General features: G+C 47.5%; 1 long non-coding RNA gene across 1 annotated transcript; it reads left to right on the plus strand.

Annotated features, from left to right (window-relative positions):
* The first annotated feature begins 2,641 nt into the window (after positions 1 to 2,641).
* On the plus strand, positions 2,642 to 21,966 carry LOC137564132 (uncharacterized). The gene is made up of 6 exons (XR_011030534.1): positions 2,642 to 2,991; positions 6,468 to 6,619; positions 15,990 to 16,125; positions 16,218 to 16,332; positions 16,419 to 16,652; positions 21,038 to 21,966. It is a non-coding gene; the product is annotated as an uncharacterized lncRNA (long non-coding RNA).
* Positions 21,967 to 22,227: the final 261 nt, after the last annotated feature.

A 22,227-nucleotide genomic window follows, 5' to 3' on the forward strand; every position in this document is an offset into this window, starting at 1 on the left:
CTTCCCACCAGCAGCTTCTCTTGTTCTCATGTCAACGCAGACGCCGCTCGCATCCTCTTCCTACCCTGATTGGCCGCATGACGACCCAGCCATGGCAACATCAGGGATGCTCTGGCAACGTCAGCGCTGCTCCCTCCTTATTGGCTTCATGGAGGATTGTATTGTGTGCCGCTGGGGCTGATGGGGGTGGGAGAGGATTGGAGGAGGAAAGTGTGTGTAGCTGTAGCTGCAGGCGCACTGTCTGACACACACATAGGCAGTGACTGCACGCGCTGTGCTGCTAAGAGCCAGACTGAGGCACGTCACAGAGGCAGAGCTGAAATTAAGTTATAAATCAAAAGATAATTAGAAATGAGGTTAAGTACAGGTAGTCCCCGACTTACGAACACCCGACTTACAAATGATCCACCGATACGAACAGCATGAATTCTATGTTTCTGGGAAAAAAAGTCAAAATATTTTTTTCCACAAAAAATTCAAAGAAAACATGGCTTTTAAACTTGTATAAGCAGGTACAGAGGACAGTGGTGACACAGAGGGGGACACTGGAAGCCAAGGGGGCCACAGAGGAGGTACAGGGGACAGAGATAGCAGAGTGTTCCGCCTTAAGAACAGATTCAGGGTTGGAATGAATCTACAGTCCCTAGTTCGTTTGTTAACCGGGGACTACCTGTATTGTAATAGCACATTATTATTATTACAAAATCTATTCTGCAGCAGCAGCCGGCAACTACTTTCCCACTGTTCCACTTTTGATCTCACTCAGTTTAGTTACCATTTCCATAATCTAGCAGGCACCTGCTTTCCCACATTTTAATTCTTACAATTTCCATCAATTCTACAGCAGGCCACCCTTTTCCAACATTAGATCTTCAGCTGTAGAATGGATGGAAATTTGTAAGAAGAACTGAAATGTGGGCAGGAGCCTGCTGTAGAATGGAAATTGTAAATAAGTGTCATAAGATTCCTCTAATTTAAAACAAAGATTGGTCACAAGATGTCCTTTACTTACTTGGGGCTTCTTCGAGAATACAGGTCCTGAAGTCTTGAAGTTCCCTCGTCCTCCCGGGCCTCATCCTTGATGTGCTGTGCAGCCCTGTAAACTGTATGCACTACTTCACATGCGTTAGCCGACAACGGGGCACCTTGATCGCACTCCCGTAGAAAATTTTGTACAGGCGCAGAATGCTCCCAGGCACGGGAGTGTGACCAAGTAGGCATACCGCCAGGCCAATGCAGGGGCAGTAGTGCACGACTTAGCTAAGATGCACACTTTACTGGGTCTCACAGCGGATAAAGGATGAGGACCAGGAGGTCAGCGAGGGAACCACAAGAATACGTTGAGTAAAAGAACAATCTTTATTTTCATGTCAAGTATTCTTGCAGCTGGATTTACAATTTGATGCGTGGGGGGCACAATTTCAGTGCTTGCCATAGGCGCCGTTTTCTCTAGATATGCCTCTGCAGCCAATGGAGTTCAGACTGTCAGTCAAAGCATCTGATCTGCATGCCCAGTGCCAAAGCATTAGAGCAGGGCCGGCCTTTGGCCTGTGCGACCGGAGCGGTCGCACAGGGCGCCGGCCGCCGGCTTCCAGGGGGGGCGCCGCGCCGCTCTCCTGTCGCCCGGCCGCATATTGTATATGCTCAGCTCACTTGTTGCGGCAGCTGCGGGCTCCGGATTAGTTGCGCCGCGGCGCCACCCGACTGTCTCCCTCTCTGACTGACTCCGCCCCCTGGTGCCGCTGGGGGTGATGGGGGCGAAGACCACCAACAACTGCTGCAGCCTCTTGGGGTCGGAGACAGTGTGAGAGTCTCCGCCCCCCCGTGACCATGATTGGAGGAGGTTGGAAGCGCGCGGCGTCACAGTGCAGCCACCCTGACCTGGCTGTGTGACAGTGGAGTGGGTGACTGGGTGTGACTGTCCCCTCGGGACCCGGGCTCCATCTCCCCAACTGACGGACCCCACACCACACCAGACCAGACCAGTCCAGTCCAGTCCAGTAGTAAAAGTAAGGCTCCGCTCTGTGTATATATATGCTAATGGTATATAGATCTGGTAGGCAGCCTAAGCATATATATATATACATACATATGTATATATATATATATATATGTATATATATATATATATGTGTGTATATATGTATATATATGTATGTATATGTATATATATATATATATATATATATATATATATATATATATACATATACATATACACACACACACACACTAAGTGGGGGTCTGCCTATATACATACACACTAAAGGGGGGATCTGCCTACACTAGTAGCCTATATACACTAAGGGGGGGGGGGATCTGCCTATAATAGGCAGATCCCCCCCCCCCCTTAGTGTATATAGGCTACTAGTCTTGTATATGTAGGCAGATCCCCCCTTTAGTGTATATATAGGCAGATACCCCTTAGTGTATATATTATATATACATACACTAAGGATCTGCCTATTATATATACACTAAAGGAGGGGACTTGCCTAGAAGACTAGTAGCCTATATACACTAAAAGGGGGGGGGGGGGGGGGGGTCTGCCTATAATAGGCATAACCCCCCCCCCCTTTATGGTATATAGGCTACTCGTCTTGTATATGTAGGCAGATCCCCCCTTTAGTGTATATATATTAGGCAGATCCCCCTTAGTGTATGCATTATATATACACTAAGTATTTATAGCGCCGACATAGTACACAGCGCTGTACAGAATATATGTTGTCTTGTCCTGTCCCGCAGAGGGGCACATAATCTATCCCTAGCATAGTCATATGTGTATGTATGTATGTATTGTGTAGTGCATGTATCATAGTCTAGGGACAATTTTTTAGGAGGAAGCCAATTAACTTATCTGTATGTTTTTGGGATGTGGGAGGAAACCAGAGTGCCCGGAGGAAACCCACACAGACACAGGGAGAACATACAAACGCCTTGCAGATAGTACCCTGGCCGGGATTCAAACCAGGGACCCAGTGCTGCAAGGTGAGAGAGCTAACCACTACGCCACCGTGCTACCCGTACACTAAGGAGGGATCTGCCTACAAGACTAGTAGCCTATATACACTAAGGGGGGGATCTGCCTATAATAGATAGATCCCCCCTTAGTGTATATAGGCTACTAGTCTTGTATATGTAGGCAGATGCACCATTTAGTGTATATATAGGCAGATCCCTACTTAGGGCCCTTTTACACTTTCAGTTAAAACTGAAAGAAAACTGATTTTCAAAGTAAGTACCATGTTTTCCTGTGGCTCCTTTCACACTGAACGCGTTTTAACTGAAATCTTCTTCCCAGTGCACTGCTATGGGAAAAAACGCGTACTAACGCATACTAACTGATTAAGTGTAAACGGGGCCTAAGGGAGGCAGATTCCTGAGTTTTCTCTTAGGTGATATTTTTACACCTTGTCATAAAATGCATTTTAAACCACAAGTATACAAGAAAATACAATAATTTTGATAGCACTTTTTCACAAACTTTTAAGTACTTTTCCAAATGTAAAATACAGTTCCGGAAAAGTTATTTTAAAGTGAAGATGAAAATTATCTCATAGAAGATAACTCAGGATAAAAGGGTGTGTGTGTGTGCGTGCGTGCGTGCGTGTAGGATGAATGGGGGTTGGGGGGGCACCAAAATCTGGTTACGCTCAGGGCGCTGTGAAACCTAAGGCCGGCCCTGCATTAGAGGCAAAGAATCAGCACAATGGTCAGGCAACTGGCATTGTTTATTAGAGAATAAAGATGGTAGCATGCTACCTAGTCTGGGGGAAGGAGGGGGGGAGCTGCAATCCTTTACTTTTACTTCTGTGACCTTTGGGGTCACGACACTGCAGATGTAGCTCGGTGCTCTTGAGCGCTGATTGTCATGGATGGGGTGGGGGAGAGGCAGGGAGCGGGCAGTGGAGAGCCAGTGAGAAGACTCTGATAGGCGGGGAAGAAGCGTTACGCAGGAGTTACTCTCCTCCAAGGGATGTCCTTCCCCCATTAGTTTTCCTGACAAGCTGCTTGTCAGCAGATTCGGGGGGGGAGGGGACTAGTGAGGTGCAGGGGGATCGAGAGTGGCAAGGAGGGCACACAGAGGCATGTCCGTCGGATGAGAACATGCCTTTGTGTCTCTTTTTTACCATTTAAAATCATCTCGGGTACACTTTAAGGAGGGATCCATTGTTTGGGTTGGGCATATCTATATCAGGCCAGCTTCATACTGCAGTTTGGTGGCAGCGGTGCGGTGTCAGTACTTGGTAGTCCCTGTCTGGCATTTGGCCAACAGGAAGTGATGCTCACTTCCTGTTGGGCGATCGATGCCATGCGCGGAAGTGTGTTTCTAAAATTCGCATCTGAGCATGCACGACGCTGAAAACTGTGGTGGGTTTTTTAAAGACAGGTGTGTTGCCTTAGACTTACATGACTTCCAGTCTGACACAGATCGCCCCAGGAGCCGCGCGGTACCATAAGTTTGGAAGCGCGTTAGATAGGGCACTTCCGGCGCAGTATACCGCAGCTTGGGGAGTGTGAACTCCCCAATATACTTTCATTGCCCAGGGGCGTGGTGTGGTAAATTTACCGCACTGTAACGCTCCAGTGTGAAAGGGCCCTCAAGGTTTAGATTTACAAAAGGCTAATGCAGAACTAAATCACATTGAGGTTGATTCACTAAGCTGTGCTGCTTCAGCAGTGCAGCTTAATGACAGCAGCGAGTGTTATAATTCCCTGTGCACACTATGCAGCCATTGCGTGCGCTGTTAAATTATGCTGGGCTCAGTTTAAGGAGTGCTTTGTTATACTTAACGAGCACTCCACTGAACCCGCCCGCGGGGTCCAGTGGCTTCAAAGTGCGATATTTTTGCACTTTGATTGGCCCTGTAGGCTGCTTGTCACTTAAAGAGACACTGAAGCAAGACTAAATCTCGCTTCAGCTCTGGTATATAGCAGGGGCATGTGTGCCCCTGCTAAAACGCCGCTATCCCGCGGCTTAACGGGGGTCCCTTCACCCCCAACCCACCCCCCGCAAAAGTTGGTCGCAGACTTGGTCTCTACATTTCTCTTCCTGGAGGCAGGGCTAACGGCTGCAGCCCTGCCTCCCAGCGTGTCTATCAGACGCGCATCGCCGCCTCTCCCCCGCCCCTCTCAGTGAAGGAAGACTGAGAGGGGCGGGGGAGAGGCGGAGATATGCGTCTGACAGACGCGCGTGGGGCAGGGCTGCGGCGGTTAGCCCTGCCCCAATGCGGAAACGCTCCCCCGCATTACGGAGGGGATTTGGGGGGACAGGGACCCCCGTTAAGGCGCGGGATAGCGGCGTTTTAGCAGGGGCACACATGCCCCTGCTATATATGAGGTCTGAAGCGAGATCTGTTCTCGCTGCAGACTCTCTTTAATAGTCAAGCTATTGGGCCAATCAAAGTGCAGGAATATCGTACTTTTAAGGCAATGGAGCTGCCGGGCTCTGGGCGGGTTCAGTGGAGTGTTTAAACTATCTGAGCTATCTTTAAACTATCTGAGCCCAGTGTAATTTAACAGTGCATGCTATGGCTGCATAGCGTGCACAGGGGATTATAACACTCGCTGCTGTAGCATCAAAGCTTAGTTAATCAACCTCATTGTTAGGGCTGCTCAAATCCGAATCCGGTGAGATACCCGGATAGTTGCTATCCGGATATCTCCCAGTAAGCCTGTCCGGGGTGGGCGGGGGGCTTCAAGCTTACCTGTCTGACGTCTTCTTCGTCCGTCCCTGGCACCTCCCACGATGCGTTCCACGCGGCGGTCACGTAACTACAAACACTTCCTCCTTCCGGGGTGAAGGAGGAAGTGTTTGTAGTCACGTGATGCACGTGGGACGCATCGTGGAAGGGGCCAAGGACGGTTGAAGAAGACATCAAACAGGTAAGCTTGACCCCCCGCCCACCCTGCACAGGTTTACTGGGAGATATCCGGATAGCAACTATCCGGGTATCTCCCGGATTCGGATTTGAGCAGCCCTACTCAATGGGCTTGATTCACTAAAGCGTGCTAACAGTTAGCACGCTGGTGAAAAGCCCATTATCACGCCTAAACACAGTTTAGGCGTGATAAAATAAACTCTGCGCACATTAAACCCTATGCGACTTTCCATGTGCACCGGACTTTGCGCGCCACTTTATTCCTCAAAACGGTGCTAACCTACTTAGTGCAATGGTTATTACGCCCAAAAGTCTTTAGGAATGCTAAGTAGGTTAGCACCGCTTTGTGAATCAAGCCCATTGTGTTGAAATCCTACCTTAAATAATTACACCAAAAACGTTTGGACCTTTCATCCTGGGCACTTTGGAAGCTCGACAAGTGCTTTTCATTTAATGTAGTGTTACAGTTTAATCTTATCACATGTATATGATTTCATGTCAGCCTACCATCCATCCTATCATTTCCTAGCTGCAGAGGGTCCTCCTGGAAGGCCATCTCACAGATTTGCTTGTTCTTTTCAGGCATGAGGGGCCGGTGTGGCAGGTAGCCTGGGCTCACCCAATGTATGGAAACATCTTGGCCTCCTGCTCCTATGACAGAAAAGTCGTCATCTGGAAAGAGGAAAACGGCACTTGGGAGAAGATGTACAAGTACACCGGCCATGACTCCTCAGGTAACATCCTGCTGACAAGGAGAGCCTTATGACTTGTCGTTCCATATCAGCTGGAGAGGGACATTAGTGGTAGGAAATTCTGATCTAATCATGAAGTAGTGGTAATGTCTGGAGATGTCATCTGTGGGGCTGGAGCAGTGGGCATTTTTTTGTTTAAAGTGAATCTCCAGACTAAAAATCTACTCAGCAGCACTGAAAAGGTTTGGTGTTTGCTTAACAGTTTCACAGCATCAAAACTTAGTTTTTCTTACCAAAGCCTAATTTTTAGCTGCACAGAAGCTAAGTGGCGCCCCATCAAAGAAAACTGCCTGGGCATTTTTCCCCTGATGCTGTGCAAAGCATGATGGGATTTCTGATGTTTTTGTTCTCGTTGCCTAGCAACTGGGAGGGGTGATCTGGACACAGGACAGTTGGAACTGTGTCTCATGCTCCCTGTCACCTCCTTTCGACCAAAGAGATGGCTGCCCCCATGAAATCGCAAACATTTGCCTGTTCTTTAAAAACAAGGTGGGTAAGAGATTATATTACCTATCTATTTTAATTAACATAACTAATGTAACTTAAAGTGAACCAGAGACGAAGCACCCTTGTGTATTTTACCATAGAAATCAGTGGGAACATTAGAGAAAACATTTACCATGCTCTCTGTTCCATCCTCACTGCTAAAAGTGTCTGTTATCTAGCTGAGATAAGAATCCCGGACTGAGCATTGAGTCTGGCTTTGCTATAATGACTCAGCTATAATGATTCCTGAGCAAAGCCAGCAGGGGGCAGGCTTGGACTTGAAGACAGCAAAGAACACAGTCTCAGCTATAATTATTCTGTAGCAAAGCCAGACCGACTGCTTAGTCGGGATTCTTATCTTAGAGGTGATAACAGGCAAATTAAACAGAGAACAATGTAACAAAGAGCAGATTAGGTGTTTACTGTCATGTTCCCACTGATTTATAAGGTAAAATACATGAGGTTGCTTCATCTCTGGTTCTCTTTAATGACAGTATGTTTGTTTAGGCTGAAGTTCCTCTTTAATATGAAAAGCATCTTTGTCAGGAATGAAGTCGCAGTAACTTTCTTGAAGCAAGAGTGTTGCAAGTACACCCTCAGCATTTTGTCCTCCCCTTCAGCATTTTGTCCTACCCGTCATGCAAATATGCCTGGGAAATCCTGCTCATGCTCTGTGCAGATTATGGGCTGGACTGATGACATTATAAGAGCCAGGTTTTGGTACAGCACTTGGAAAAGAAGTGAGCAACAGAGCAAAGTGATTATAAAGATAAGAAATCTGAGATGGCATGCTATAAGGGTCACTGCTGCAGAAATCGGGCTGAATCCGCAGTTTCCCCGCAAGCAAATTGCGCGGCGAAACTCTGCCATGGGGATAATGCTGCAATCGATTCAGACGACATTGCAGCATTTTTTCATGCGGGAGGCAGCGAATCCCATAGCCGTGCATGGCACGGCTTCTGGGATTCATCTGCCTACTTGCAGATTTGTGCTGTGTGCTGGCTGACCGCTAATTGGTCAGCGGTTTCAGCATACAAAAGGGTTGTATAGGATTGGTCGCCCCCCTTCCTCTGAGGTGCATTGTTATTTGTTGCGGTGTGGATACTTTCGCACACGTCAGTGCTCTTTCCTGTTTGGCTGTGCGCTGCGTACGCTGGCCACTGATTGGTTGGCGGCAACTACTATTAGCTACTGACAGCGGAGATGTCTTCTGCCTATGTCAGCACTTAGTGAGGGGAGGCGCTTTGTGCCAGCTGATTGGTCGGCGGCCCAGGCACATGTTCATAGTACGGCGGTATAAGATGCCTTTGAGGGTGATACAGTGAGCATATGGACAGTAAGTATACAGCGCTGTGAGACATAGTAGTGCCTAGGTTGTTTTTGTTTCAAGCTAGGCATGAGATTAAACATTGGGCAACGTGTGAATTTTGGAGGGGGCGGGGTTTACCCGTCCTATGCAGTTCCCCATCAGGTCCTCTTATGACCTGGCGCCTGTTGATTGGATGGATGATGTGCTGCACCATATTGGTCTATGATGGATATATAAGTGAGTTGGATGGACACTCTTTTATTGCAGTTTTATAAACTTAACAAAGAGCTTGATTGCTCGAAACAGCGGCCTGTCATTGTATTTGCTGATTTTTATCTGATGTGATCAATAAAGAAGCTTTAATTACATCGGTGGTACCTGCACGATTTGGTTCCTGCATCTAACAGCTCCGTATATATAAAAAAAGGGGTGAGATAGAAAAAGGTGGGTATGACCCGATTGAGCACAAATCACATACAATTAGTTACTGTAATAACCTATTCAACTTTATTAATCCAAATCTATAGAACAATAAAACACATCAATTAAAAATGTGCCCACCCCGCACCCCCAAGCCAGCCTCCCACCCCGACCTCAAACCCCTGCCACTACCCCACAGATCCCCCAAAGAGATGGTGTAAACACTAACTATAAACTGTAATATCATGTGGGTTTATGTCATTGAAAAAAATAAATAAATAAATAAATTTTTCTGGACGTCCAGTTCACCCGAATTGGATCACAAAAATATATGTAGATATAAACCACAGCCGGTGCAAAAATTGGTTAATAGCATGCAGCCAGTCTTGAAGTGAGGAACCGGCAAATTACTGCAGCCAGCACAAAGATTGGTTAGTTGCATACAGCCAGTCTTAGAGTGGATAATAAGCAGATAAGTGCAAGCAAGGGGATTTTCCAGCCGGGAAAAAGCAAGACAGTCACATAAAATTAATTCAATCTCAGAACATAATCTCCAGAGATGTCAGGCATTGGATAAACAAGCTGAGGCACATTGAGGCAAGCAGGTTGGCACCACACTGAGGCACATGCAGGGTTCAGGCCAAGTGATATAGCTGCCACAAATCAAGCTGCAAGTTCACCAAGAGGCTCAGTGTCATCAGTTAAACGCCACTCACTTGTATAATGATTTTGAGAAGCAGTCCACATACATAAACAAAAGCCATGCCCGTGGGGCTGCTTACGTGTCCACAATGGATATCCTGGAGTACCGTGTTGCTAAATGTGATGTCCTCCGAGATCAATGCCTGTGTTGAATAAGTGTCCGGATAGTTGTCCGGATAAACAAGGTTTTCTATCCGTATGGAGATTGATTCCTGTATGGCTGAGACACCGGACTGGCTGTAGGGAAGGCAGAGGCTTCTATCCGTGCGGGGAAGGAGACAGCATGGAGGCCGGGACACTGCACATACGTCCTCGACCGGTTTCGCCGGACTTCCGGCTTCCACTGGAGGTGTGCAACAGATTCCATGTTCCTCCATGGGGATCTTAAACCCCCCCCACCGGCCTGACGTCATCGCCAGGCCGGCCCCGCCCGCCCCCACAAGCGGCCAATGCCGGGCAGGTGGGCGGGGCAGGCAGACACGGCGGCCGGTCGCCTTAGCAACCCGCCGGCGCGTCCGCCAAACCCCGCCCACCCGCCCGAACGTCGCACACGGGGCGGGCAGGGCGGATGGACACGGTGGCGGGGGGCAGCCGGGCCAAAGGCAACCGCACACCCCCCAAACACCGCGCCCACCAAGCCCCAACCACACCAGGCGACACCGCCAGAGGGGGCGGGAGGAGCCGGTCCAAGCCACAAACCAGGCCGGAGAGAGAAACCAAGACCCCACCCAGGTATCTTATCCAAAAATATATATTCAAATAGGGATTTCAACTCGAAATGAAATTCATATATTAATTATAAACAGCAAGACGTTAATGGTAAGCCATAATATATGAATGCAAAGAACAAGGGGAGGGGGCAACCATAAGGGGCCCCACATAGTGTGGATGCCTCAAGCATCCTCAATGAGAGAAATTTCACCTTATAAAGCTAGTGTTTAGCAAAGAATATAGGGAGGGCCACCCCCCCACACAGACCGGTGAGGAGACGCACGCGACCAGGGAGAGTAGTTTCAAGAGGTGGGCACACAGGGACCTCAAACAGGCAAAAAGGAAGTATAACTGGTATTTTCATTCAAACCTGGGGGTGATGTCGCCCCCAGGTCAAAAATCCACCTTGATTCTCGCTGTAATAAAAGTCTATCCATGTCCCCACCTCGTTGAGATGCATGAATACGGTCCAAGCCAACAAAACGCATCTGAGCTGGGTTGCCAGCATGCATGGTTTTGAAATGCCTGGCCACCGGGGTGAGATTGGACGTGCTCTTACTCCTTATGTTAGTAACATGATGAGAGATCCTGGCACGTAGCTCTCGTTTAGTTTTACCTATATAAAAGGCACCACATGGGCATAGTAACAGATAAACTACTAAGAGCTCCGGTGGTGTGGAATGCTGTTTGCTTGGGCGCACCTTCTCCTTTGTATGGGTGCTGCCCCCCCCCCTTTCACTGTATCCTAGAGAAACCAAAGAATGATTACTTATTTAGCCTCAACTAAACATTGAAATATCAGTTTTGGTTTTGCCCACCCTAACTGGGTAGTCTGTGAGGTCAGACATTCTCAGATGACTTTGCATGTCTTATTATCAATAAAGATCAGTTCCAGTTGTGGATAGTAAATCCATGCAATATAATGGTCATAGTGGGGTTCTCTTGCAGCTTGTCTCCTATGCAGTGAACTCCATGGGCTCGATTCACAAAGCGGTGCTAACCCAGTTAGAGACTTTAGGCATGATAACCATTGCACCACGCTGGTGAAAAGCCAGTTTAGGTGTGATAAGTTTAGGTGTGATAAGTTTAGGCATGCTAAGTTTAGATAAGTGTAGATAGCATGCAAAGTCCCGCACGCATAGCAGCGCCATTAAACTCTATGCGAAGTGCACCAGACTTTGCTAGCGCAAAACTTTTGATCAGCTGTGCACTGCGGTGCTAACGCAGTTGGTGCTTAAACTTATCATGCCTAAACTTATCACACCTAAACTTATCATGCCTAAACTTATCACACCTAGGGCTCGATTCACAAAGCGGTGCTAACCCAGTTAGAGACTTTAGGCATGATAACCATTGCACCACGCCGGTGAACAGCCAGTTTAGGTGTGATAAGTTTAGGCGTGATAAGTTTAGGTGTGATAAGTTTAGGCATGCTAAGTTTAGATAAGTTTAGTTCGCTTGCAAAGTCCCGCACGCAAAGCAGCGCCATTAAACTTTATGCGAAGTGCACCAGACTTTGCTAGCCCAAAACTTTTGATCAGCTGTGCACTGCGGTGCTAACCCAGTTGGTGCTTAAACTTATCACTCCTAAACTTATCACACCTAAACTTATCATGCCTAAACTTATCGCACCTAAACTTATCACACCTAAACTTATCATGCCTAAACTGAGTTTAGGCATGATAAAGGGCTTTTCACCAGCGTGCTAACTGTTAGCACCGCTTAGTGAATCAAGCCCCTAAACTTATCACACCTAGGGCTCGATTCACAAAGCGGTGATAACCCAGTTATCACGCCTAAAAGACTTTAGGCGTGATGACCTTTTCACCACTGAGTTATCACCGCTTTTTCCTGCTCTTCGCGCGAAGTTACCGCGCGTACGCGCGTTCGCGCGTTCGCGCGTGAGAGCGCGCGCAAAGTCCCATAGGGCTTAATGGGAGCTTCGCGCGAAGCGGGGACGCTGCGCGCGCACGCGCGCGGTTGCGCGCGCAAAACTTTGCGCGCGGCAACTTCGCGCGAGTTTCTTCTTATCATGCCTAAAGTGACTTTAGGCGTGATAAGGGCCTTTTCACCACGGTGCTAACACTTTGCACCGCTTGGTGAATCGAGCCCCTAAACTTATCGGGCTCGATTCACAAAGCGGTGCTAACCCAGTTAGCATGCCTAAAAGACTTTAGGCATGATAACCATTGCACCATGCTGGTGAAAAGCCAGTTTAGGCGTGATAAGTTTAGGTGTGATAAGTTTAGGTGTGATAAGTTTAGGCATGCTAAGTTTAGATAAGTTTAGATCGCTTGCAAAGTCCCGCACGCAAAGCAGCGCCATTAAACTTTATACAAAGTGCACCAGTCTTTGCTAGCGTAAAACTTTTGATCAGCTGTGCACTGCGGTGCTAACGCAGTTGGCGCTTAAACTTAGCATGCCTAAACTTATCACACCTAAACTTATCATGCCTAAACTTATCACACCTAAACTTATCACACCTAAACTTATCATGCCTAAACTGAGTTTAGGCATGATAAAGGGCTTTTCACCAGGGTGCTAACTGTTAGCACCGCTTTGTGAATCAAGCCCAAGGTGTGATAAGTTTAGGGGCTCGATTCACAAAGCGGTGCAAAGTGTTAGCACCATGGTGAAAAGGCCCTTATCACGCCTAAAGTCACTTTAGGCATGATAAGAAGAAACTCGCGCGAAGTTGCCGCGCGTACGCGCGTACGCGCGTACGCGCGTAAGTGCGCGCGCAACACCCGACGCTTCGCGCGAAGCTCCCATTAAACCCTATGGGACGGTAACTTCGCGCGAAGAGCAGGAAAAATCGGTGATAACTCAGTGGTGAAAAGGTCATCACGCCTAAAGTCTTTTAGGCGTGATAACTGGGTTATCACCGCTTTGTGAATCGAGGCCAAAGCGGTGATAACCCAGTTATCACGCCTAAAAGACTTTAGGCGTGATAACCTTTTCACCACTGAGTTATCACCGATTTTTCTTGCTCTTCGCGCGAAGTTACCGCGCGTAAGCGCGTTCGCGCGTACGCGCGTGAGAGCGCGCGCAAAGTCCCATAGGGTTTAATGGGAGCTTCGCGCGAAGCGTCGGGTGTTGCGCGCGCACTTACGCGCGTACGCGCGGCAACTTCGCGCGAGTTTCTTCTTATCATGCCTAAAGTGACTTTAGGCGTGATAAGGGCCTTTTCACCATGGTGCTAACACTTTGCACCGCTTTGTGAATCGAGCCCCTAGGGCTCGATTCACAAAGCGGTGATAACCCAGTTAAAGACTTTAGGCGTGATAACCATTTTTATCATGCCTAAACTCAGTTTAGGCATGATAAGTTTAGGCATGATAAGTTTAGGCATGATAAGTTTAGATAAGTTTAGATTGCGCGCAAAGTCCCGCACGCAAAGCAGCGCCATTAAACTCTATGCAAAGTGCACCAGACTTTGCTAGCGCAAAACTTTTGATCAGCTGTGCACTGCGGTGCTAGCCCAGTTGGTGCTTAAACTTATCACACCTAAAAACTTATCACACCTAAACTTATCACACCTAAACTTATCATGCCTAAACAGAGTTTAGACGTGATAAAGGGCTTTTCACCACGGTGCTAACTGTTAGCACCGCTTTGTGAATCAGGCCCCTAAACTTATCATGCCTAAACTGAGTTTAGGCGTGATAAAGGGCTTTTCACAAGGGTGCTAACTGTTAGCACCGCTTTGTGAATCAGGCCCAAGGCGTGATAAAGGGCTTTTCACCAGGGTGCTAACTGTTAGCACCGCTTTGTGAATCAGGGCCATTGTGTTTACACTGTAAAGGTGGCCATACACTGATAGATTTGCAGCAAGTTCGACCATCAGATTTCTGTCAGATGCCTGTTAAGTCGAATCTGACAGGAATCTATCTGATGTGTGCCACACACTAGGAACATATTTCCAATAGATTTCAGGATGAAATCTATTGAAAATCGATCTAAATGCATTATTGGACCATTAGATCCAATGCAACCCTATGGGCCATTGATCAGGATTCACTGGTTTCCGCAATAGCGCATCCGCATTTGCAATTGTGTTTTCCGCATGTGATTTTTCACGTTTGTCCTGTGTTTTTTTTTAATGCGTTGGAATACTTTGTAATTACCGAGGCATGGATTGTGCAGGAAAAAGAGAGCTTTCTTTTTGCGGGGGAAAAAAAGCAAAACCCGAATAAACGCTAACAATGTACATTTCCCAATTGCAGCAGTGCACGTTTGGCCCCCAGATGACACTGTATATTCAGTCTTGTTTTATATTCAGGTCACTGTCAGCACACCCTGTTAGCACGTACTGACAGCAGGGCGAGTAAGCTGCAGTGGCGGGAGATCGGCACAATCGGCGATAGTGTGCAGCGGGCTAATTGAAATGTACTCCCTGGCAGGGATAACAGGTCCCAAACAGGGCATAGATTTCAAATAGCGTGGTCTGGAAGTGGTTAAAGCAATACTGAAGCGAAACTAAAAAAAAGTTAGATATTCACCTATGTAGAGGGATGGCTCTGAATCCCATAGAGCCTTCCCAGTCCTCTCCATGCCATTGTTTCAGCGCCGTGCCTCCATTGAGATCCCAGAGCCTTTGGGACTCCTTAGAAGGCTTTGGAAACACTTGCCTCTCTGAGTGGTTCTGAGAACAGGTGCAGCTGTGAGCCTGGACTAGCACCTTGTAATACAGAACAGCTAGTCTTCGGAAGTACTCGGTGACACCATTTGAACAGCGGTAGACCAGGGGCATGGGGTGAGGATCTAGAAGGTATCTATCTTTATTTCAATATTACTTTGAGCCTTACTATTTCAACCAAGAGGCAGCCAGGCTGCATCTGAATGACATCCAGCCCAGAGCCTTTTATAGGCTAATGGAGGATGTTAGCTTCCAAAACAGTTTTTTAGCATGCAAACAAATGCGGCCTGGCTTTACGAAGCACTGCCATTTCTCCCTGCTCTATACAAAATGTAAGTTCTACTTTATTGCTAGCTGCTGCCAGGTTATACTATGTTTGCATGACATTTCCCTTTAATTAGAGATTAGGGTAGTTAATGCATATTCTAGCATCTGTTTTGGATGCAATGGGAGCAGTCTGCCTATTAGAGGCTCTGCCCACATATGCTGGTACTTATTCATATGTGCTGTCATGCCTCTGTGTTGTCTTCACTTCAGAATTGCTTTAAAGAAAAAAAGAGCCCCTGGGGGGTACTTACCTCGGAGGGGGAAGCCCCTGGATACTAATAAGGCTTCCCTCGTCATCCTCAGCACTTCCAATCCAACGCTGGCTCCCTGGAAAGTTGTTGCCAGATTGTGAACTAGCGGCTTCCATCACTGGTTTCCCGAACAGGCGCAGTAGCTGCTTGCCATTTGAGCTCTGGTGGAAATAGCCGAGCCTAATCAGGTCTACTCCACTGCACAGATGCTTGGCTATTTCTGCCGCGCCCAATTGGCAAGCTTGCATGAGGCTCAATGATGTCAATACTGTGGTGGCCGTTTCTCTGGGGAAGCCAGTGCTGGATTGAGGCTGCTGAGAAGGACAGGGAAGCCTTATAGGATCCAGAGGCTTGCCCCTCCCGAGGTAAGTACCCCCAAAGGGCAGTTGTGTATACAGGTTTACTTTAAGCTTATTAGTGTGAGGTTCTCTGCATGTTGTTTCTGGCCTTTGCTGTGCTGGCTCTACCAAGCTGATGGTAAATAATTCTGCTTTTGTCCCTCCATAGATCAGGTTTAATGCTGTGAGTTGGGCCCCTTCAGTGGTGCCTGCAGTTTGGTGGATCAGCGGCCATCTGGACAGAGGCCAAATTACATCAACAGATTTGTGTCTGGTGGCAGTGACAACCTGGTAAAGATCTGGAGGTAAGTTGGAGCTCTCCTGACAGGGCAGTGGTGGAGAGGAGGCACCTCTTTGTAAATGAGGAAAGTGTTCAGCACTCTCTCCTTTTATTCAGGGATGGTCAGTGGAAGGAAGACCAGAAGCTAAAGGCACACAGTGATTGGGCGAGAGATGTGGCCTGGGCTCCCTCTATTGGTCTCCCTACTTGCACTATAGCCTGCTGCTCTCAGGTAAACATGAAGAGGAGTTTTCTATTCCATACATCTGCGGTAATCCAGCTCTGTTGTAACAAACCATTGTTGGGTCTGTCTTACAGGACGGCAGAGTTTACATCTGGACATGCGTGCCATGAGCAGCTGGACACCAAAACTACTGCATAAATTCAATGATGTGGTGTGGCACGTGAGCTGGTCCATCACCGCCAACATCCAGGCTGTGTCCAGGGGAGATAACAAGATGCGTAGCCATGTCCGTGCTCACCTGCCCTTGTGAATACAAAGAAGAGCATTTGTGGCCCGTGGAAGTCAGAGCTGGTGCAGTGTGAATAGCGGTAAAGGGGAGGGGTTTTGCAGCTTTCTGGGCTCCTGTTGTGGAGATTTCCTCTGACTTTCCAACTCCAGAACGATTTTGTTTAATTGTTGGATATTGTAGAAATATATATGTATAGCTTCTATGACCTTGCTGAGGTTGTCTTTGTCTCTATCTAGGAGAATTTCCCTAATTTTTTCATAAAGATGAACTTGAATTTTTAATATATCTGTTACGGCCAGAACCCAAAGTCTGGCCACTTCGGGTTCTGGCCGGTCAAAACGCGAAGTGGCTGTTCACCTGCAGCCAATGTTAGAAATGAAGTTTCGCAAATGCATTAATATCCCGGCGGCGTTAAATGAATGAATTCCCCGGCGGCATTATGTGACCGGATGAAGCCGCAGACCTAATGGAGCCACCTCTTCGGCTCTGCCTCCTCTCCTCCCCCTGCCCCTCTCTTATGCAGCTTTGGCAGCCGGGGACATGCGTGTCCCTCAGAGTTGTTCGTAGCAGCAGGGAATCCTGCCTTTTGTTCCTCTGCAGAGTGGCTGCTGGCAGAAGCGATGTCTGCAGCCTTCCCGCTCTGCTTCCCTGCCGCTACCAACGATCCTGGGGGACACGCGTGGTCCCCGGCTGCCACAGCTGCATAGGAGAGGGGCAGGGGGAGGAGAGGAGGCACAGCCGAAGAGACGGCTTCATCCGGTCACATAATGCCGCCGGGAATTCATTCATTTAACGCCGCCGGGATATGAATTCATTTGGGAAACTTTTCATTTCTACCATTGGCCGCAGGTGCCCGGCCACTTCGCATTTTGACCGGCCTGAACCCGAAGTAGCCAGACTTCGGGTTCTGGCCGTAACATATCCAAAAAGTACAAAAAATTGATTCACAAATCTTCAAAAGAAGTTGATCTTAGGGCTGGTGCACACCAGAGCGGTTCTGGAACGTTTTTAAAAACGCTAGCTGATTGAAAACTGCTTGGGTAATGTATTTCAATGGGATGGTGCACACCAGAGCGGTTCGTTTTTCCTACAAACGCAAACTCGGGGGCTGCAGCATTTTTTAGATTTCTGAGGCGTTTCTGCCTCAATGTTAAAGTATAGGAAAGTGGAAAACTGATCTGAAAAACGCTAGATCAGAGCGGTTTTCCAGGCCTTTTTTGTTACAGAAGCTGTTCAGTAACAGCTTTACTGTAAAAATATATGGAATCTGCTATACAAAAACGCTCCAAAAACCGCTAGGCATGTTTATAAAATCTCTCTAAACATGCTTTGAAAATCTGCTTCAAAAACCTCTAGCGTTTTGCGGATCTGCTAGAGGTTTTTGGTGTGCACTGGCCCTTAAAGTAGTTCTCTGGTATGTTTAAAAAAGCTAAAACTGACACTTACCTGGGGCTTCTATCGGCCCCCTGTAGCTGTAATGTCCTGTGCCGTCCTCCTCTGGTGCTCCGTTCCACGCTGCCGGTAACTTGCTAATTATTCGTCTAACTAGACAAATAGAACTGCGGCTGTGCGGCCGTGTCCGCGCTCGTTATCGGGAGCTTACTGCGCAGGGGCAGTACAAGAAAATTTCTACTGTGTCTGCACAGTAAGCTTCCAATGACGTGCATGCTCGCTCCTGCGCGCGGGAGCGCAGACACGCAGCCGCAGTTCTATTCGTCTGGTTAGATGAATAATTAGCAGGTTACCGGCGGCGGGGAATAAAGCATCGGAGAAGGATGGCACGGGACATTACAGCTGCAGGGGGCCAATAGAAGCCCCACTTAAGTGTCAGTTTTAGCTTTTTTTTTAAACATACCAGAGAACCCTTTAAGACACGCCAACACATAAAAAGGTGCAATATCAAAACCGTTAGATCAATTATTTTTAAAAGATGACGTTGACTTGTTTCAGGTAGACCCTTCTTCAGGCCTTCACAAACAATTGTACATCTGCACTATACACACAGCATAAGATGGAAAACCATCTGGACCAAAACTAAGCCAGGAATATCCACCTGCAATGTGAATAGGGCAACAAATGGAGCAGCATCTGGACAACAACCAAGCCAGGAATCACCACTTCCAAATATAGAAAAACACCACACACAGGCTGAACCGACCAAGGGAGAGTCCACAACAAGTTGATGTTGTCGTCTTATAAAAACAATTAATCTTACTGTTTTGATATTGCACTTTTTTATGGGATGTCGTGTCTTAAGATGAATTTCTTTTGAAGATTTGTGAATCAATTTTTTGCACATATTAAAAATTCAAGCTCATCTTTATGAAAAAAATGATTTGCTATGTACTTATCTTTGTCTGTATACTGGTGAGTAACTGGTGTAGTGGCGCGCCGCTAAAAGGATACGCTTTTTTCTGGTCTCCTAATTTACATAAATACAGTGAAAAGTTGTATGACACCGACGCTGTCTGAGACCGCGGACTGCTGCTCAGGAGAACTGTCGTGCAGGAAGTGGTTGGTGCAGAAGCTGCTGAGCAGGTACTTTAAAGGGAATCTGAAGTGAGAGGGATATGGAGGCTTCCATATTTATTTCCATTTAAACAATACCAGTTGCCTGACTGTCCTGATTTTACTATCTGCAGTAGGGTCTGAGTCACACACCTAAAACAAGCATCCAGCTAATCTTGTCAGGTTTTTGTCAGAAACATCTGATCTGTACTGGTATTGGGCTCTGCCTCTGACACGGCAGACCAAGGTTCAAATCCAAGTGCTTCCCTTTCAGTAAGCCAGCACCTATTAAAGGGAACCTAAACTGAGAAGGATATGGATTTTTCCTTTTAAAATAATACCAGTTGACTGACTCTCCTGCTGATCCTATGTCTCTAATACTTTAGCCACAGCCCCTGAACAAGCATGCAGATCAGGCGCTCTGACTGAAGTCAGACTGGATTAGCTGCATGCTTGTTTCAGGTGCGAGATCCAGATACTACTGCAGCAAATTGATCAGCAGGAGAGTCAGGCAACTGGTATTGTTTAAAAGGAAACATCCATATCCCTCTTAGTTTAGGTTCCCTTTAAGTAGGAGACTTTGGGAAAGATTCCCTAACACTGCTACTGCCTATAGAGTGCACACTAGTGGCTGCAGCTCTGGCCCTTTGAGTCCGCCAGGAGAAAAGCGCAATATAAATGTTATTTGTCTTGTCTTCTTCAGGGTCTATGGCTTAAAGTATCGGAGGAAGAGTATTAGCAGGACAGCCAGGCAATTTGCACTGTTAAATTAAATAAATATGTCAACCTCCATATCCCACATACTTCAGATTCCTTTTAACGTAACCCCTCCCCATCTAGTAGGCTGAATAGCAGGGCTGTGGAGTTGAGGAGTCAGAGCAATTTTTGGGTACCTGGAGTAAGAGACGGTGGTTTCATAAACTGAGTCAGATGTTTTTTGTACTAACTCCACAGCTCTGGTAAGTATAAGACAATAGTATATAGTATACTGTAAGTATAAGACTAAGGAGTCGGAGCAATTTTGGGTACCTGAAAGTCAGTCAGTGGTTTCATAAACTGAGGAGTCGGATAATTTTTGTACCAATTCCACAGCCCTGCAGAATAGTATACAGGCAGGTAATTCCAGTGCAGCCCTGTGCAGGGACTTGGGAGGTTGCGTGAACCTGTGCAGGGACTTGGGAGGTCGCATGTGCCCGTGCAAGGACTCGGGAGGTCATGTGCACCCGTGGAAGGACTTGGGAGGTCGCCTGCGCCAGTGCAGGGACTTGGGAGGTCGCGTACGCCCGTGCAAGGTCTTGGGAGGTCGCGTGCACCCGTGCAGGGACTTGGGAGGTTGCGTACGCCCGTGCAGGGACTTGGGAGGTTGCGTGCGCCCCTGCAGGGACTTGGGAGGTTGTATGCACCTGTGCAGGGACTTGGGAGGTTGTGTGCACCCGTGCCGGGACTTGGGAGGTCGTGTGCGCCCGTGCAGGGACTTGGGAGGTCGCGTGCACCCATGCAAGGACTTGGGAGGTCGTGTGCGCCCGTGCAGGGACTTGGGAGGTCGCGTGCGCCCGTGCAGGGACTTGGGAGGTCGTGTGCGCCCGTGCAGGGACTTGGGAGGTCGCGTGCACCCATGCAGGGACTTGGGAGGTCGTGTGCGCCCGTGCAGGGACTTGGGAGGTCGTGTGCGCCCGTGCAGGGACTTGGAAGGTCGTGTGCGCCCGTGCAGGGACTTGGGAGGTCGTGTGCGCCGGTGCAGGGACTTGGGAGGTCGTGTGCGCCGGTGCAGGGACTTGGGAGGTCGTGTGCTTCCATGCAGGGACTGGGAGGTAGCGTGCGCCTGTGCAGGGACAAGGAGAACACATTTGAGAGTAGCAAATACAGCCACCTGCACTACATACAAAAGACTGGCCATAGTCTGGAAATCTTTCTCCAACTATATGCTTAATTGATATGTTTCTCCTCTGATTACAGGTGACCCTGTGATAGGAGTCTGTGGACGGCCAATGGGCTTGCATCAGTGATGTAAACAAAGGACAAGGCGCAGTGTCTGCAGTTACAGAAGGGCAGCAGAACGAGCAGTGACGTCTAGCCTTGATTGGACTAACAAAATTATTAATTTCTACTTCCTGTATGACAGACAACATCCTCACTAATTTATCAGAGAGAGGTGAAATCAAACTTGGACAATTTGCAGTTATTATAAATACCAACTCTGTAAACCGCAGCGCCCCCACCTGTGTGTGCGCGGGATCACGGGACTACACTTTCTTGCTGCAGATTTTTTCTCAATATTTTATCAGATTGTTAGATGGTGCAGCACCCAGGGCAATTAAAAGATAATTGTTTATACAAAAGAGGCATTACTTATCTGAATATTTGGTCATGCTTCAGCTTGTAATTCTGTAAGAGCTGATGTGACCGCGTGAGGCAATGTTTTTCCTTTTCTCCACAGAGTATACATATTCAGGCAGTCATTCTCTGGCTCCTGTGTGAAGTGTTTTCCCTTCACTCTTGTGCAGGCAGCAGCAGTTTATCCTCCATCTCCACCATAGCGTTACAGCCTTTTGCACCAGGTATGACAACAGCAGGAAAAAGTAGGAAGGCTCTGTGTTTTCATTAAAGGACAACTATCAATAACCAAGTGTTCTAAAATTACAATGTACAAAGTATGTCTAAGTAGCTGCGTAAACATTAACATAAGAGGCAAAAGCTGTAATTCATTAGATTGTAGCTGCATTGGAATGATTTTTTAGCAAAGGGGAGTCTGTGCTTTATGAGAAAAGTGACAATACAGTCAGTGCTGGTCTCTGCATATTTCAGAAGGCTACAGCAAAATACTTTAGTATGAAAATCTTGCCTTGGTATTAGGTTACACACACAAAAGAGAATGTTTTTTTATGCTGCAGATGGATACATTTCAGCCTGCTTGCTCTGCACATGTCAGTGTATCCTTAGACAGACAACCTTCAGAAGCCTGTGTTTTATCTCTCTGAATGAGCTATTCAGAGAGACAAAACTACAGCTGCAGTTTAGACCTGTCATCTGCTAAATATATAAAGTACATACAGGGTTAACATATGTAGGGAAAGGGATTTCCCCCTCCCCTCATCATTCACTGATCCAAGGCCCTGGTCCCAACACCACTCCATGAAAAGAATTTG

This window comes from Hyperolius riggenbachi, chromosome 3 (genome assembly GCF_040937935.1).
Source record: "Hyperolius riggenbachi isolate aHypRig1 chromosome 3, aHypRig1.pri, whole genome shotgun sequence".
NCBI classification, from domain to species: Eukaryota; Metazoa; Chordata; class Amphibia; order Anura; family Hyperoliidae; genus Hyperolius; species Hyperolius riggenbachi.